At 43.9% G+C, this 18,236-nt stretch overlaps 1 protein-coding gene across 1 annotated transcript in view; it reads left to right on the top strand.

Annotated features, from left to right (window-relative positions):
- Window positions 1-18,236, top strand: part of LOC122790548 — a 253,233-nt gene that overhangs the window by 15,073 nt on the left and 219,924 nt on the right. The window lies entirely within an intron of this gene.

Here is an 18,236-nt window from a genome sequence, read left to right as displayed (position 1 = left end):
ACAACATGTGTAGCTTCATGTTGGAAAGAGGAGTTGTTCTAGAGAAATAATGTTGAAGAAAGACTGTCATTCTATATTCTGCAGCTCATAAACAAGGGGATTACTTTTAGATCCAGGGATGTCATTGCCCCCCTTTAATCAGTACTGATAAGACCATTTACTGAGTATAATGGCCCTTTTTGCTTATACTTTGTCAGGCACAAGCAACAATTGGAACATCTATAGCAATACCTTACAAGAAGGATACAAGGCCTAAAGAATATGTCCAACGTGGACTTCCTCAAACCATATTGCTTTGTTTTGTCTCTTACAGATTAAGAGGTGACCTGTGTAGAAGGCATCTTCTAACCTATAACTGATGGACTGATTTCACATCCACAAGTCAGATGGTATTGGAAATATTTGATTGAGGGACCTGAACCTGTTCTACAACATTAATAGAATGGTTTGCATGGACATGTATGTCTCAAAGAGGACACCACTGCTGTAGAACAGACTTCTCATCCATGTAAAACAAAGTCAATTCCTGGCCAGATTCAAGTGTAACTTATTTATTTATTTTTTATTGGTATTTGTTCACTGGGAAAGTCCAAATGAGCAGTGCCATTTTTCAGTAGAGGCTCAGGGAGAAAAGCTCCATTATACAGATATCATGGACATTGTTTGCATAAGACCAGTTATTAAGTACAGTACCCCCTTCGGCATGTACCTCGCAAAGCACATGCAGCAGCTAGAGAGACCACAGAGATTCCTCACCAGGAGTATACAGGGGCCTCAAACACCTACCCTACACAGATAGGCCAAAAGCCCAGTCCCTCTACTCAGTTTCATACAGACTCCTCAGAGGTGATCTCTGTCTGGCATACAAAGCAATCTCAGACCCCGCCTTGATGGGACTGTTGTATATCCACAAGTCAAGCTCCACTCGAGCAACCAGTATGCCTGACCTAACCTGAGCTGTGATATCAATAGGACTTGGTGGGACAGATTTGTGTCCCAGAGACTCCCCCAATCTGTAGAACAGACTCCCTCTCCAGGAGAAGCAAGGAAGACGAAACGATAGAGAGGGGTTTATTTGTAATAATAGTACAGTAAGTTACGTGCAGCACAGAGTTATGGCACACATTCATATAGCTGTATTAGTGCCATTTTAACCAGGGTTTGTGCAGGTGCCGAGACATTTATCTGTCAGGTGTTGCTTCATTTGCCATTTAAATTCTTTCAGGTTGTAGGCTGTTTTAAGTTGAATGTAATTGTATTCCAGCTATTATAAATGCAGTTTGAATACAGGGAATATCCTGCATTGTTATTAAGTTTAGATGTTAAGTCGTCTCTCTCGCCTTCATTCTTGCTGGTTGGGTTCGGAGCCGATTCTCAGCACCGACTTGGCCATCTACTAAAGCTCGAGAGCTATTTACTGGCTCGAGGCCTCCCCATATCCCACAATGCTTGGCACTAGATACCTAGATCTTGTTTGCCGCTTCAGCTACGAGGTTGCGTTTTTACTGGCTCAGGTCGTATTAATCTTTTTTAGTCTTATTAGCTTAAAATCTACCTTTGTATTTTTCTTATATATAGATAGTCTTTCCCTTTTAGTATAATTAGACTGTGTATCCCCTAGTTTGTCCCACTCAGGAAACTCGTTTTTTGTTAGAGAGTTTCTACCCCCCCCCCCCGTTTCTTCTCTTTAGTGGCTAACCCCACCTATTTTTGTACCTAATAGGAGTAGTGTTTAGCCTTGTAATATTTGTATATATATTTATTAGTGGATAGTTTTTGTTGTTATTAAGTGTGGTGTGATAGTTTTTGTTGTTATTATTGTTAGTTTAACTAGTGCGGGTGTGTGACTGTTCCTGTGTGCCTTGTTTAAGCACTAGTTTAATATTCTCTCTTTGGTATCCCCTTGCCAGTATGTCCAAGGATACCAAAGTTTCAGGCTTCAAGAAGTGTGACTCGTGCTGTCAGAAGATGTCTCTGACGGATGGTCATACTTCTTGCGTTTATTGCTTGTGTTCCCTACACCTGCAGGACTCCTGCTCGGTCTGTCACGCCATCAGCCCTAGAGTCCTGCAGGAGGGTAGGAACAAGCTTATTTTGAGAGGCTTACTTAAGCCAGAGGGATCCCCGGCAAAATCTCAGTCGGGGAAATCCTTAAAGCCTGCCAGGCCGTCGGCTCCCAGTTCGCTCCATTGCCGGGCGGAGCATCTGCCTCCTCTTCGGTTCCAGCTGGAACCGACATCTCTGGACCTCAGTTGGCTCCGGCTTTAGTGTCGGAACCATCTTTGGGCCGAAAACATTCTAGGTCCCCTTCCCTAGAATTGTTTCGTTTGGCTCCGAGGTCACCATTGCTTCAGTCTGAATGAAGCCATAGGACCCACTCCTCTCGGTCCTCCAGGCTATCTGATCATGACTTGGAGAAGGTGGTCAGTAGACTCCTTAAATCACAGGCCCTGGCCAAAATGTTAACCAGCCCTTCTCAACAGACTGTGGCTGTCCCTGTGTCTTCAGCAGTTCCTCCTCCGACTCCCCCTTTGTGTTCGGAGCCAGAGCTGGTTGGGGCTCGAATCTTTGAAACGTCGGAGCCAATATCACACCTTTCAGCTCCTTCGTCGGCTCCGATCTCTTCATTGGTTCCTTCCTTGGAGGGATCTGGGCATCGGGACTCCCTCGTTGGCTCTGAGGGGGTGAGTGGCATCGGACCCTTGTCCGACCCCGTTCTCCCTCTCGTGGCTTCGGCGCAGGTGAGTTCGGCTCCGACATCGGCCTCGGAGCCATCCCTCTCGGTGTCGGGAGGGGTTTACGTCTCTTCGAAGCGGGGACCTTCTGCTCTGACTGATAGGGGTGCCTTTGAGGTCATGAGGATCGTGCTGACTCCTGAGTCGGCTTCTCGATCGGCCCCATCGGCTCCTCCCCCATGGTGCCTGCATCGGTCTCTGCCCACCCTCCTGACCCCAAGCTTGGAGAACAGATGCTCCAGGTTGCCCCATTGGGAATATCTTCCTCTTCCGAGGCCTCCCCTGATCATTCAGAGGAGCCCTCTCGGAAGAGAAAATGTAAGAGAAAACATGTCGTCTCCCCTGAGTCAGTCACATCTGATACCAACTTGGAGGATTCGGAAGGGTCCCCAAGATCGCCCTCTGAGGATGTCTCTTTTTCAGACATCCTAGAGATCCTTAAGCAGAAGAGGAATTGGACTGCCATTAACCCTTCCGAGGACGAGTCGGTATACCTGGACGCGTTTGTTTCTCGCCCTTCCACCTCCTGGGTGTCTCCACCCTTCGACCCATTGATGGAAGTAGTGACTTGAAGGGTGTGGTCAGCCCCGGACACAGTGGAACCAACTCATTACAGCCCCACCCAACAAACAAGTTTTGACAAAAGGTGTCCCCGTTGATGCCATGGTGGTTGCAGCAGTCATGAAGAAGGAGTTGGCTGACCCTTCAGTGCCTGTCCATCCACCTAATAAAGAGTCTAGGACAATGGACAGGTACAGGAAGCGGATGTTTTCCTCAGCGACTTTTTCCATGCGGTTGCTGAATTATCTGTGCCACTTCACCCGCCTTCAAAGGGATCTTCTCAAGGAACTGGGTGATACCCTTCAGGATCCATCAGCTGCAGGGGCTCAAGATTAGATTAACTCCCAGCTGGTGACCCTTAACTCAATCGTTAACTCCTCCATGCGTCTCATTTCTTATGCAGCTGATGGGGCAAATAGGGCTGCAGGTACAGGCGTGGCTTTGAGAAGACATGCCTGGATGCGGTTATGTAACTTTGCTGACCCCTGTAAGGCCTCCTTCACCAGTACCCCCTTCGATGGTTTGGCTCTGTTTGGACCACAGGTGAAGGATACCCTTACCAGGTGTGAGCAGGAAGGCAAGACTCTATCTGCTGTGAGAGTCCGTTTTTCTACTCCCTCTAGACCATACCCTAAAGGTCAGAAGAGTGGGAAAATGTGGTTTCAGAAACCCCAGGGAGTCTTGCCTAACACATGTGGTGAGTTTCCCTCCAGGGGCAGGGGAGGGAACAATAATAGATGCCACCTGAGGAGCTGAGGGGGTCCGCAAAATCAGGGTAGCAGAGAATCTTTCTCTGACAAACCTTTTCAGCACCCCTGAGAGGCTGCCTGACTGTCCACCTTCGGAGGCAGTCTGAGGAAGATTGTTGCTGTACCCAGAAGCCTGGTAACTTCTCACACAAGACAAATGGGTGCTGTCTATCATATCCAAGGGTTACAAAATCCCCTTTGACCACACCCCTGTACAAACAACCAAGACCCTTCCAGATGTTCCACCCAGTCTAAGGGAACAAGCAGTGCCAGAAATTTCAAAACTGCTAGAAAAACGGGCCATCCAGCCAGTCCCAGTAGATCAGCAAGGATCCGGAATTTACTCCAAGTTCTTTTTGGTACCAAAAAAGACAGGGGACTGGAGACCCATTTTGGATCTCAGCAGGTTAAACAAATCTGTTCAAAGAACGAAGTTCCGGATGGTCACGCTTCAGTCCATTCTACCCGTTTTGGGTCAGGACAATTGGATGTGCTCCATAGACCTTCAGGATGCGTACTACCATATCAAAATGGACAGGCGCTCCAGAAGGTTTCTCCGCTTCTGGCTGGGAGCCAGTCACTATCAATTCAGAGCCCTGCCCTTTGGTCTCACCACAGCCCCCAGGGTGTTCACCAAATGCATGGCAGTGGTTACGGCTCACCTGAGATGGCAAGGATTCCAGGTGTTTCCATATCTAGATGACTGGCTCCTTACTACTTCCACCAGGCATCAGCTACTGCGAGCCAGGGATTATACCATCCAAACTTGCTCCGAGCTAGGTATCTCAATAAATTTTGATAAGTCTGCATTGTCGCCTTGTCAGTCTTTAACCTTTATAGGCGCAAGATTAAATACAAAAGATCTGTCTGCAAAACCTCCTCTAGACAGAGTGTCAGACATTCACCGACATATGCAGCTCTTACTACAGTGCAAAAGGATTCAGGCCAGATTTGTACTAAAACCGTTAGGTCTCATGGCAGCAGCAATCATACTAGTTCCCCTGGCTCATTCTCACATGCGGATCCTTCAGTGGATGCTTTTTACCCAATGGTCTTTTCAACATCTTCCGATGTCTCACAAGATAATAATCACTCAATCATGCAAAGACCACCTGGCGTGGTGGGTGGTCTCCCCTCTTGTACTTCAGGGCAGACCGTTTGTTGTTCTTCCTCCTGTTGCCACTGTGACCACGGATGCCTCCCTGATCGGGTAGGGGGGGCATTTTCAGGGCAGGACTGTCCAGGGCACTTGGCAACCTCTAGAGTACCACCTGCACATAAATGTCTTGGAGGGGCTTTTAGCGTTGCAAGCTCTTCAGGACACTCTACCCACCAGGACTATTGCAATTCAAACAGACAATATGTCTATAGTGTGGTACATCAACAAGCAGGGCGGAACCAAGTCCTATCTCCTATGTCAAGAAGCACTCAGACTCTGGCAGTGGGCGTTCTCCTCTCAACGGTTTCTGATAGCAATGCACATCCCCGGGAAGTCCAACGTCATAGTGGACAGGCTAACAGAGCTATTCTCATGTCTCACGTGTGGTCTCTCAATCAGTCAGTAGCGGACAACATTTTCTGCAGATGGGGTCAACCTTGCTGCAACCTTTTCGCAACTCCTCTCAACAGCAAGTGTGACAATTTCTTCACTCTCTTCCCCCTTCCCGGGCACTCGCCCAGAGACACTCTAGTTCATGATTGGCCCCGGGGCCTTCTGTATGCGTTCCCATCCTTTCCCCTAATTCCCAAACTAATTCAGAAGGCGACCGCATTGGGATCCAGGATGATCCTCATTGCCCCTTACTGGCCTCGACAAATTTGGTTCCCATTCCTGCATTGTCACCTGCTGGAGCAGCCTTGGAGTCTGGACCCAGTGCCAGACCTCTTGGTCCATCAGTCAGGCGGGCTGCACCAATCCCTTCAGTCTCTCAACCTCCCAGCTTGGTTGCTCCACTTCCAACCTTAGCCAGGCTTCGACATATTTCTCAGCCGGTGCGTGAAATCATCCTTTCTTCGCACAAATCTACTACCAGAAAGACTTATGCTAGTAAGTGGAAATGTTTCTCTATTTAGGCAGAGGCTAGGAATATAGACCCCTTTCCAGCCCCTGTCCATCATGTTCTAGATTTTTTAGCAGAACTCTTTCAAGCTGGTTCCTCGTCTGCCACCATTACGGTCCAATTAGCTGCTATCGCAAATTTCCACACCAGCCTGTCAGAAGCCAGCATCATGTCCCACAAACTTTGTATGGCCTTTCTTAAAGGGACTATTTTGCTTAGGCCCCCAGTCAGAGATCCCCCACCTCTGTGGGACTTAAACTTGATATTAGCTTCCTTGATTCTCCCCCCTTTTGAACCTGTGGCTTCCTGTTCCTTAAAATTGCTCTCCTGGAAGACTCTCGTTTTAGTAGCCATCACCTCAGCTAGGAGAGTTTCGGACCTTCAAGCCCTCTGTATTTGTCCTCCTTACCTTGTGTTTCATAAGGATAGAGTTTCACTCAGGACTAATCCTTCATTTCTGCCCAAGATACCTTCTGAAACAAAGGTGAATCAGGCTTTTGATCTACCTGTCTTTTTTCCTAACTATTTGAACAAAGCTGAACAAAAGTTACACCAATTGGACGTTCATAGGCAATTACGTTTTTATTTGGATAGGACCAAGCAAACAAGGAAATCAGACCAACTCTTCCTATCCTATGCTGAGGGCAAACAGGCCCTGCCAGTTTCTAAAGTAACCTTATCCAGGTGGTTGTCCTCTATTATTACTTTGATTTATCAGCTGAGACATAAATAACTCCCTACTAAACCTAAATGTCATTCCACTAGAGCGTTAGCTACTTCGGTAGCTTTTCAAGCAAGACTACCAGTGGAATCTATTTGTGCCGCAGCCACATGGGCCACTCCTCATACTTTCCTTTCACATTATAAGTTGGATATGACCTCTAGGAGTAGAGCTGCTTTTGGTTCCACTGTGCTCAAGAGTCTGTTCCGATGAGCCACCCAGGACTAAGGTGCTAGGGACGCTGTCCCAACCAGCAAGAATGAAGGCGAGAGAGTCAACTTAACATTAAGAAGTTATGTACCTACCATAACGTTCCATGTTAGTTGTCTTCTTCTCACCTTCTTTCTTGCATCCCACCCTCCATCCCCCTAGCCTGGACAGACTGAGAAGAGTCCCTTTTTGAGGCCTTCTTCCTCTGGCTGAGTCTTATCTTGGTTACGTCCTCCTCTATCTTAGTACTGTAGGAAAACCTTGTAGTATGGACAGGTGTGCTTGTATTTTCTATGGTGTTAGCTGTGCCAAACGAGATCTTGGTATCTAGCGCCAAGCATTCTGGGATATGGAGAGGCCTCGAGCCAGTAAATAGCTCTCGAGCTTTAGTAGATGGCCAAGTCAGAGCCGAGAATTGGCTCCGAACCCAACCAGCAAGAAAGAAGGCGAGAAGAAGACAACTAACATGGAACGTTATGGTAGGTACATAACTTCTTATTATGGAACGTAAGGATTTATCAGTGGAGCATAGAGGTCTCTCAGTAGTGTGAGGTTGAATGATGGAGTGAACACATGGGAATTTTTCATGGTTGTGCAGAAGTATGAAGGTTGTAATTAATTGTGAGTACAACAGAAAATTTTGTAGTTTAAGCAAGTTTTGTGTTTTATCTATGTTGTGATCTATATTACTGGTTGGTTGCAGATTTGGCTACTTTATTGTAGCATTGCTCTAATTTGGTTGATAAGATGGAGTTGTGATTGGTTAGGATAGAAGAGGCACATAATAGGGTGGGGAGCAGAAAATAAGTGGCAGTGTCTTGTCTAGTGGAGTCAGTAAGGTTGTGGTTTACTCTGTAGAGGCAGTCTAGCTTTTGATGTGTATTCTTTATGGCTTGATGAACCTGGAGATTACATTTCAGGTGGTTATCTATGATCACAGTTTGGTATGGCATGCCACTTATATATTGATCTTGCTGGATGACAGTATATTACATGTAGTTTATTTGGAGAGAGATGAGTGAACAGTAATAGTTTGTTTATTTATTTATTTATGTATTTTTTTGGGGTGGGGGGTTGTGAGTTGTCGAGCCAAGCTTCTATGGAGGAAAAGGATTTCTAGTGAGTGTTTGGAGCATGGGTAGCATCATAGCAGCACACATTACAGTGGAATCAACGGCATGTTGTACTACAGTGGCCTCTTTGGCTAATGCGTTTGGGTCATCGATAAGTAAGTTAAACACTAATGGTCCTATGATGGAGCCTTGCGGGACTCCAACAGATAGAGGAAGGAAAAAGAAGAAATCGCCTTGCCATTTCACTGCTTGGAACCTGTTAGTGAGGTAACTAAAAAAACAGTTAAGTGAGGAGGGCAATAACCCATAGAAAGAGAGTTTAGTTAGGAGAATTTTGTGATTTACTGTGCCAAACACCTTGGACAGATCCAGAAATAGCGCTTTGGTTAGAAGGCCTGAATTTGTGGTCTGATGTATTATGGCTAAGAACCTTTGAAGTACAGTGGTTGCACTATGATTGGGTCTGAAATCATGCTGTAAAGGAAAGAGGAGTTTGAGAAGTAATATATGTAGCACGTTGAGTATGAATACATCAATGTTCATCATGTTACAGTGCTGCAGTCATCACTGTTGGGTTATCTGCCATCACGCGGTCCCGCAGTCGGCCTGAGTTCCAAAGTCTTGGTCTGGCGTCAGTTGTCGTCGCTTCTTCCCTGACATCAGAGTGTCAGGGGTATATAAGACACAGCCAACACCATTTTCTCCAGTCTTTCTTGCTGGGCGGTGCCCGAAGCAGAAGCAGTTCGCAAGTGCCGGTCGGCCGACTCCTGAGATTTTCAATTCGAATTTCAGACCGAAGTCTTCTATAAAGCTAAGTACCCCATTGTGGACACTTTTTCTTGCCTCAGACCGATGTCAGTAAAAGTTAATAATTCTGTTTCTTGTGGGAAGCAAATACCTCATAAGGATTTCCACTCTTACTGTATTCCATGCTTAGGCCCAGACCACGACGTCACTGGTTGATGGTTTTGTGCTAGGTTTAACAAACGCACTATCAAATGTCGCTTTGATTTTGCCCGACTTTATTTTGGTAGAAAATTTAATTATACCATGCCGTCAGAGCAACCGACAACCGCACCACATAAAAAGCGCAAAGATAAAGACAGGCAACCTAGATCCAGAACCAATGACGAGGCTTCTGCTAGGCCGGTCGCCGGTTCTCCGGTTTTCAGCAAGGCGACTTCGCAGCCCCTGACGACTGCTACTTTAGACGCACAGGCCACCTCCGACTCCCTAGTGGAGACGCAAGGCCTACAGGATACCTTGCCTTTAGGCACTACAGAGGCCTTACCTACAGACGCATTAGATCAGGCTTCACTATCAGAAGGTGTATTTAAACCGACTACACCATCTATTAAATCTTTTACTAAGACTAAGACTCCATTAAAAGTTAAGAAACCTTCTCAGCATTCTCCAAGCCAGGCCCCCATGCCTAAGAAACAGATGCTCAAAATGGCTGAGGACTTAATTACCCTGATCAGGGGCTCCCATCCCCCACCTGAAAAAAGGCCTAGACAGGAGGAAGACACTGATTCCTCTGACCAGGTTTCCATATCTTCAGACTCTTCAGCTTAACAAGAATATTCTTTTCCCCCTTATGAGGATTCTGATGCTGAAGAATCAGTTCCTTCAGCTTCCCCTCCAGAGGATTACTCTTTTGGGGAAACCTTACATACCATGAGGGAGCATTTCTATTGGGAGGGCCAGGATTACTCAGATTCCAAGAAAAGGCTCCGAGAGTTCCTTTTACTGCCTCAGCACAGACACCTGGCAATCCCTCCTGTTCTAGACATTGTGGATGATGTGTATACAGAATGCCTTCTGAAAGGGATTCCAGAGCCTTAGACAGATGGGGAAAGAAAGTATACACGTCTGCCACTTTAGCCATGAGAGCTTTAAATTGCCAGTTTCACATGCTGAAATATCAGCAATACTTGATGTCTCAGTTAAAACAAAAAATGCTTCCAAATTCAGAAATCCCTGATTATAAGGAAATTCAGGATTTACTGCATGCAGCAGAACAAGTGGGCAAGCATACTTTGCAATGTGGATTTGATTCTTTAGAAGCCTCTTGTAGAGCAGCAGTTACAGGGTCTGTCATACGTAGGCATGCTTGGTTAAAAGAACAAAGTTTACCTGATCATGTAAAAGTAAAGTTACTGGATGCACCTTTGCAACAGGATGTTTTATTTGGAGTAAAAGCAGAGGAAGTATTAAAGAAAATGGAGGATAAGGCAAAATCAATGCAAACGGTCAAAGATTTCTTACAGGTTCAGCCGCCTCGTTTTAGCAGGAACTGGCCAACAAAAAATTGGTCCTTTCCAGCTTCAGACAGACCTCAGAGAGGCAGCTATAGATGCCCAAGGGGCAGAGGTCAGGCACAAGGTTCTTATAGGCCCCGCCAATGGGGTGTTCCAGCCCAGAAAGGAGGTGAAGACATACCACAAACTTTCAGAAAACAATCCCAATGACTTCCCTCCAGCTGCCAAGCCTCTCTCTTTTGGCAGCACTTTTGGGAGGAAAACTAAAACTTTTTGCATACAATTGGCATGTGATCACCAAAGACAAATGGGTTCTAAATATTGTTTCTCAAGGTTACAGATTCCACTTCCACACTTTACCAAAACTAATGGGTATGCCAAATCTGCCACCAAATCAATGTGCAGAGGCTCAAAGGCAAATTACAGCACTCATGGACATGGAAGCTATTCAAGAGGTACCATCCCAAGAGCAAGGACAAGGATTTTACTCAAGACTCTTTCTGGTTCCTCGAAAAGACAAGGCCTGGAGGCCCATTCTGGATCTTTCTGCTCTAAATACTTATCTGGAAGTTCCCAAATTCAAAATGTTGACACTTCAGCAGCTTCTTCCCATGGTGGGCTAGAAGACTTGGCTAGTAACCTTGGACCTCAAGGAGGCATACCTGCATGTCCCTATCAGACAAAATTGCAGAAGATACCTCAGATTCTTAGCAGGTTCAATGCATTGCCAATTCTCTGCACTCCCCTTTGACTTATCTACTGCACCCAGGGTCTTCACAAAATGCCTGGCACCAGTAATTGCATACTGCAGACAAAGGAACATTCAAATATTTCCATATCTGGATGACTGCCTTATTCAAGCAGAAAGCAAAGACATTCTTTTAAAGCATCTGGCATTTCTAAGAAGGTTGTTAAGTTGCCTAGGGTACACAGTAAACTAAAAGAAGTCAAAACTAGTGCCCTCACAACAGATAATATTCCTGGGTGCCAGCCTAAATACAACGGCCCAGATGGCTTACCTCACGCCAGGCAAACAAGGACAACTGACAATACTTTCAACTGATGGCAACAAAAACCCAACTCCCTGCAAGAAAAATTCTGCAGGCCTTGGGATTCATGGCATCTTGCATTCTACTAATTCCATATGCCAGACTGCATATGAGGAAGTTACAATGGTATCTGAAAAGTATATGGTCTCAGCACAGTCACGGTTTGGAAACGATAATACCACTCAATCCCTGCTTTCAAAAGGAATTTCAATGGTGGGCACAGGCATGTCACCACAACAAGGGACAGCCTTTCACTTTACCCACAGCTAGGCAGACAATAAAAACAGATGCATCGGATTATGCCTGGGGAGCACACATGGCGGGACAATGCATTCAGGGCAAGTGGAACACAGACCAAATGCATTTACACATCAATCAAAAAGAGATGCTGGCTGCGCAAAATGCCCTGGCAGCTTTCAAGGACCTTTTACAGCCAGGACAACTACTACTAAGGACGGACAACACCACAGTGATGTGGTACATAAACAAGCAAGGAGGCACACATTCCTACCTCCTATGCAGACAAGCAATGACCTTATGGAACACAGCACTGACCTATCAAGTTCAATTGCAAGCACAATACCTGCCAGGAAAGAAAAACACACTGGCAGACAACTTAAGCAGAAATATGATGGATCCTCCTGAGTGGAAGCTAAACCCACAAGTATTCTCAATGATAACTCAGAAATGGGGGAGCCCAGACATAGATCTTTTTGCCTCTCCTCTGAACTACCAATTACAGAAATTTTGTACAAGGACATACCACACACAAGCGTGGAAAGTGGACGCCCTATCTTTCAGCTGGAAGGAACTAAAAGTTTATGCTTTCCCACCACTGCCTCTCCTAGCAAAGGTACTCCTGAAAGCCAGAATAGAGAGGCCACAAATGATCCTCATTGCTCCGGACTGGCCACGACAACACTGGTACCCAATATTAAGGAACATGGCTTGAGGTACAGTGTGGATTTTGCCTCAAATACCTCATCTTTTGACTCAACAAAACAATCAGATCTTACACAGCTAGCTCAAAACCTTAAATCTGGCTGCGTGGCTCATTACTTAACCCAACAGCCTACCCAACTAACTAAAGCTGTTATGGATGTTATTTTGGAAGCCAGGAGGCCCAGCACCAGGAAATCATACTCAGAAAAATGGAAAAGATTTTGCGCCTGGAACTCGGCAAAAGGCCTAAATCCTCTTGTCCCAAATATTCCTCAAATATTGCAATACCTGACTGAGATGCTGGACAAAGACCCTTCCTTCTCATCTGTTAAGATCCATGCCTCAGCTATTTCAGCCCATTACAACATGGATCCTCCTATTTTTTTCACACCCTTTACTAAAACAATACCTCAGAGGGGCTAAAAACATATGACCACCCCGCAGAGCTCCAACACCAACTTGGGACCTCAATTTTGTTTTGGAAAAACTTACTCTGCCACCTTTTGAGCCAGCCATTTCAGCAGAATTAAAATTTTTGTCATGGAAGACTGCTTTACTGTTGGCCATAACTTCAGCTCGGAGAGTCTCAGAGTTGCAGGCACTAATGGCAGTGGAACCTTTCATCATTTTCCATCAAGATAGGGTTTCTACAAGAACAAACCCTACCTTTATGCCAAAGGTGGTATCCAGTGTGGCTCTTAACCAAACCATTCACCTACCCACCTTTTATCCTAACCCCCAGAACAAAAGGGAGAGACTGCTGCATTCCTTGGACATCCACAGACAGTTACACTACTACCTGGACAAAACAAAGAGCTTCAGAAAAACTGAGCAACTGTTTGTATCATATGCTGCTGGGTCACAGAGAAAGGCTATTTCAAAACAGACCATTTCAAAGTGGATAGGACACTGTATCCGTTTCTGCTACTCACAACATGGAAAGACTGTGCCTAATAACATTAGGCCTCATTCGTCTAGGGCAACTGCCACTTCAACAGCCTTCCTTAGAGGAGTACCAACAAATGACATTTTGGAAGCTGCAACTTGGAGCTCAGTACACACCTTTACCAAGCATTACCATTTACCTGCCTACTCCAAATCCAGAGCTGGCTTTGCCATTGTAGTTCTACAGGGGCTCATAGCCACTCCTAATGCTATATAGAGTCAGCCACCCAACCTCAGCTTTGGGATTCTACCCAACAGTGATGACTGCAGCAGTGTAACACGATGAACATAGTACAGTTTTGTACCTACCATAAATGTAGATGTTCAAGTGTTCACACTGCTGCAGTCCAGGTTACCCTACCTCCAACCCCGCTTCTGTATATTTATATATATGTATGTTCAAAAGTATACCTTTCTATCCTTCACAACCTATGGGATGTATTTGCTTGTGACTAAGGTATTGTTTCATATTTTTATGTAGGCCTTATTAACAATATGTTTTGCCTTCCTTTTTGGGGGCACCTGACATCTGGGGCAAGAAAAACTGAAGAAAATGGCATCGGCTGTGTCATATATACCCCTGACGCTCTGACGTCAGGGAAGAAGTGACGACAACCGACGCCGGACCAAGACTTTGGAACTCGGGCCGACTGTGGAACCGCCTGATGGCAGATAACCCAACAGTGATGACTGCAGTAGTGGAAACACTCTACATTTATGGTAGGTACAAAACTGTACTTTCCAGTATTTTGGGTGGGTGAGAGAATGATGACCGGTCTATAATTTGTCAGCTTAGCTGATGAGCCGCCTTTCTGGAGGGGTATTATGTAGGATTTTTTTCCATAAGGTAGGGACATATTTTTCTTGGGTAGAGTGGTTTATTACAGTCAAGGCAGGATATGCAAAGCTATATGCAGTGAGTTTGAGGTATTGGAAGTTTGTCATGGGCAGTAGTTGTCTTAAGGGTGTAGGTATTTTTTAACTGTAGATGTTGGCACTGGAGTAAGAGTGAAGGTCTGTTGTGGATTCAGTGATTGAGGTGGGATGGTTGGATTGATATTATGTTTTTTTTTCTATGAAGGAGATTACCATATGTATAAAATGCAAATTAAACTGTGAAGCAGTACTTAAAAAAAGTTATTAGTTGGGGATGGGCTATGTTGGGTTGATTTTCCAGAATTTTTTTGGATTGCTTGATGATTAATTTTAGGTGTTGCTGTAATAAGCTTTTTGTCCTGTTTTGTGCATTGCTTAATCTGGTTCCTTAACTGTTTATGTTGTTACAGGGATGTTTAAAACTTTGTTTGTAACCATGCCTTCCAGGCTTTATCCCCGAGTTGCATGAGCTGCTTTGTTTTTTAAGTAAATCAAGGGGCTGGTTGGTTTTTAACGCTTTTGGTTCTTAATGGTGCTTGCTCTGCTAGAACATTTAAAATTATTGCATTAAATGTGTCTACTACTTCCTTAAATGGAAGTGTTTTAAACGGAACCCAGTTGATCTGGAGCAGGCTGGAAGTAAAAGATTCATTATTGAAGTTATTCAGATTTCTGACTGTGTTTATAGCAGTGAACCTTCTGGGGCGTTTGCTTATGCAACTTAGCTGACTGTCGCATAAGCTATCGGGTAGGGTGCTACTTGTGGCAATATTATTTGGGGTGAATGTTAAAATCCATTCTAGGATGGATTCTTTAGATGTGGCCTTTTTAATACTAGATGGAGTCTTGATAAAGTAAAAAAAAAAAAAGCTGTGTAGCTGAAGTGAATTTGTTGGGCTTTGTAGAGTTATCTTTTGCCAGTCTACGTTATCATCTCCAAGCAAGATGGTTTCCAGTCTTATGTTGGCCAAGATCTGTGAGACAATATCTTCCTGGATGGGAATTTTGTTACCAGATGATATGTAGAGACCTATGATGGCTAGAGATTTGTGAGTATTCTGTCCGAGAAGTTCAGCATTGCTGAAAGTGGGAATAGTATCATAGTAAGTAGAGAGATCTAAAGCATTTCTGTATAAAACAACTCTGCCTGATTTTATTTTGTTGGTTCTGTCTAGTCGGATTATATTATAACCTGGTGGGAGTATTTCTGTAGCTTTGGTAATTGGCTTTAACCAGGTTTCTGTGGCTATGAACAGATCAGGGGAGTAATGAGCTATACAGGCATGAAGTTCTGTGATTTTGTTTATGGAGACTTCTTAAGTTACTATATAGTATTTTAAGTCCTAGGTGGTTGGAGAGTTAGTCTGTTGCTGTTTCAGGATGTGTGGGACCTGGTTTGGTGGGGGTCTGCAGTGAGATAAGTTGGTCTGGGATATGTTGCTTTCTAAAGATATTAAATTTACCGTACTGGAGACGGGTGAGGATAGCAAGACTTCTTTGTTTACTAATTTATCTCATTCCATTGAGGAAGACCTTAGTGTGTTTAAACTACCTTATATTAATTATTTATTCTACGTCTTGCACTGACATTTTTTTTTTGGGGGGGGGGGGGTGAACTCACAGTAATTATAGTACTAGATGTTGTTGTAAAGTATGCTGTTATTGTTACTTAGATGCTCTCTCATTCAGTTACTTAGCCATTCAAGAAGGTGTCGTTTTTATGATTTAGACACTTGAATTTCTTGGTGAGAAAAATATGTTTGTTGTGTTACATGTTTGGATAGGAGCAAACTGAAAGGGTAATTATACTCACTGATTGCCCTAATAATGGCAGAATATAGTGGGATATTCACATCACTAGACTAGATGCTATACTCTTGCTAATAAACTGTGCAATAAAAAGGACTTTCTTACAAAAGTTGGCACATAGTGATTGAAAGACAGTTTGTTGTCCATATAGCTTCCCAGGTCCCTAACTACTGAATCAATTTTTAGGGGTGTGTTGTCAATGTGATTAGATGCAGGGGAAGCCATGCTTGCCAAAGAAGACCATTTTGCGTTTTTTTTTTTTTTTTTTTGGCATTTAGTCTTAGTCCATGGTTATGACATCAGCAATTTGTTTGGGAAAAACCTTCTTGGATGATCTTACTATCCTCTGGAGAGTTTATGGTAGCACCAAGTTTATTGTCATCTGTAAATGTCAGCACAAACCCTTTATGTCAACTTTGACCTATGAGAAGTAAATTCCTAAGAACAACAGCTTAGGTCTTTCAGAGGAAATAGAGCCACCTACAGTAATGTCCCTATATATGTGAGACAGTTTGCTAGCCAATGAGTTACATAGAGATTTACACTTAGCTAAGAGAGCTTGTCAACAATATCTAAGTGTGGAACAGATTCAAACACTTTTACAAGGTCTAGAAATATAGTGTATACTGATTTTTCCACATCCATTGCTTCAGTAACCTTCTTGAAAAAGCTGGCCAGGGTAAACTGGCGAGATATGCCCTTGACAAAACTGAACTGGCTTGGGTCAAGAGTTTGTAAGTTAACTATGTCCTTATTTATTAATTCCATAATGATGTTCTCCATAGCCTTACTTATGATGCTTATGGGTCTATAATTACCCAGGTCCTTTGATAACCCACCTTTGTGCAGGGGATGACTTTGGCTGTCCTCTATTCATCTGGCATAAAGCCTGCTTGGAGACTGATATTGAATAGCCTCTGAATGTTATTAGATAGGTCCTTTTTCAGGTTGGTCTGTAGGCAGCCTGGAATTTTATTTGGCCCCATTCATGGCCTTGGAAACTGCTTTAAGGACTTGTTCTTGGGTTGGTTTGGGGGGGGGGTGCAGATGTGGGTATGAGATCTGGGAATGGAGGAAGGGAGAGAGGGGGTAATATTAGACCTACATTTGTCCCCTAGTAGACCAACTGTGTCCTCAATGTCTAAGTATGTGATATCATTTACTATTAGCTTTCTGCAGTGCTGGGCATTGTTTCTCAAGTTTCTAACATAGTTAAAGAAGGCTTTATGGTTATTGTTTGCCTGGGTGGCTTAGTGGTTATTTTTACCTTATATGTAGCTTTGGTTGATTTAATCAGGCATCAGACTTAGTTGTTAAGTTTAGCAAAAGCATTTTTGACATCTTTATAATTGCATTTATTATTGTGAGACATCAGATTTTTTTCTTTTATTGTTGAGCCTATTTATATTTTGGTTCAACCATAGGAGTTTATTGTTAAATTTGGCATTATATTTGCTTTGGGGAGACAGAATGCATCTGTGCATTTATTCACATGAACGTAGAATTTGATGCTTAAGGATTCTGCATACTCAGTGGGGTCATGTGATTTGGGGGGGGGGGGGTTGTTGAATTTAGCCAGGTCATCACTCGATTTAGCTTTCACAAAATCTCCACATACTGCAGTATTTGAAGATCCTTTCAGATTCAGTCTTGTGGTAAATGTGATTGACTTATGGTCCGATTTGATTAGGGAGGAAGTTACAACTGGTAGGGAACAGAGCTGTTCCATGTTGGGGAGGACCAAGTCTAGGATTTTGACTCCCCTTGACTAACAAGTCCATAGAGTTTGTATTTATGAAGTCCAGAAATTTCTGACACATTCCAGGGTAAGCAGTGGCTGTAGGAAGTGAAGTTTCTTTGCTGAGGCTCTCCTACCATTAAGTATTGATGCTTTTTTTGCTATTTGGATTTTATTTTGCCAAGTCAGAAACTTTTGAAAACTGGCATTGCCTAAAGAAGGCACTATGGGGTTGAACAAAGTTTTCACTGATATATGAAAGCCTTCTGTGTAATGTATTAATTGGTATGACAGACAGAGTTTGTTTGAATTCTGCAATGCCTTTAGTTAATACATAGCTGGTGATGTAATTCTCAGCCCACTCCCCCATATTTTTCTTTATTCATATTATACAAAAAGCACAAATATCCTATTAATACCCTTAAGTGATAATTTAATATGAAAGTGGAAGTGACAGACTTTAGCTGGGTGTAGATATATGTTCAACATTGTCAGTAATTAGATTGA

The sequence above is a fragment of the Protopterus annectens genome, chromosome 16.part0 (assembly GCF_019279795.1).
Source record: "Protopterus annectens isolate FY-2018-M chromosome 16.part0, PAN1.0, whole genome shotgun sequence".
In the NCBI taxonomy this organism is placed as follows: Eukaryota; Metazoa; Chordata; order Ceratodontiformes; family Protopteridae; genus Protopterus; species Protopterus annectens.
Note: the sequence above shows the minus strand (reverse complement) of the source record. Positions and strands in the feature narration are given on the sequence as shown.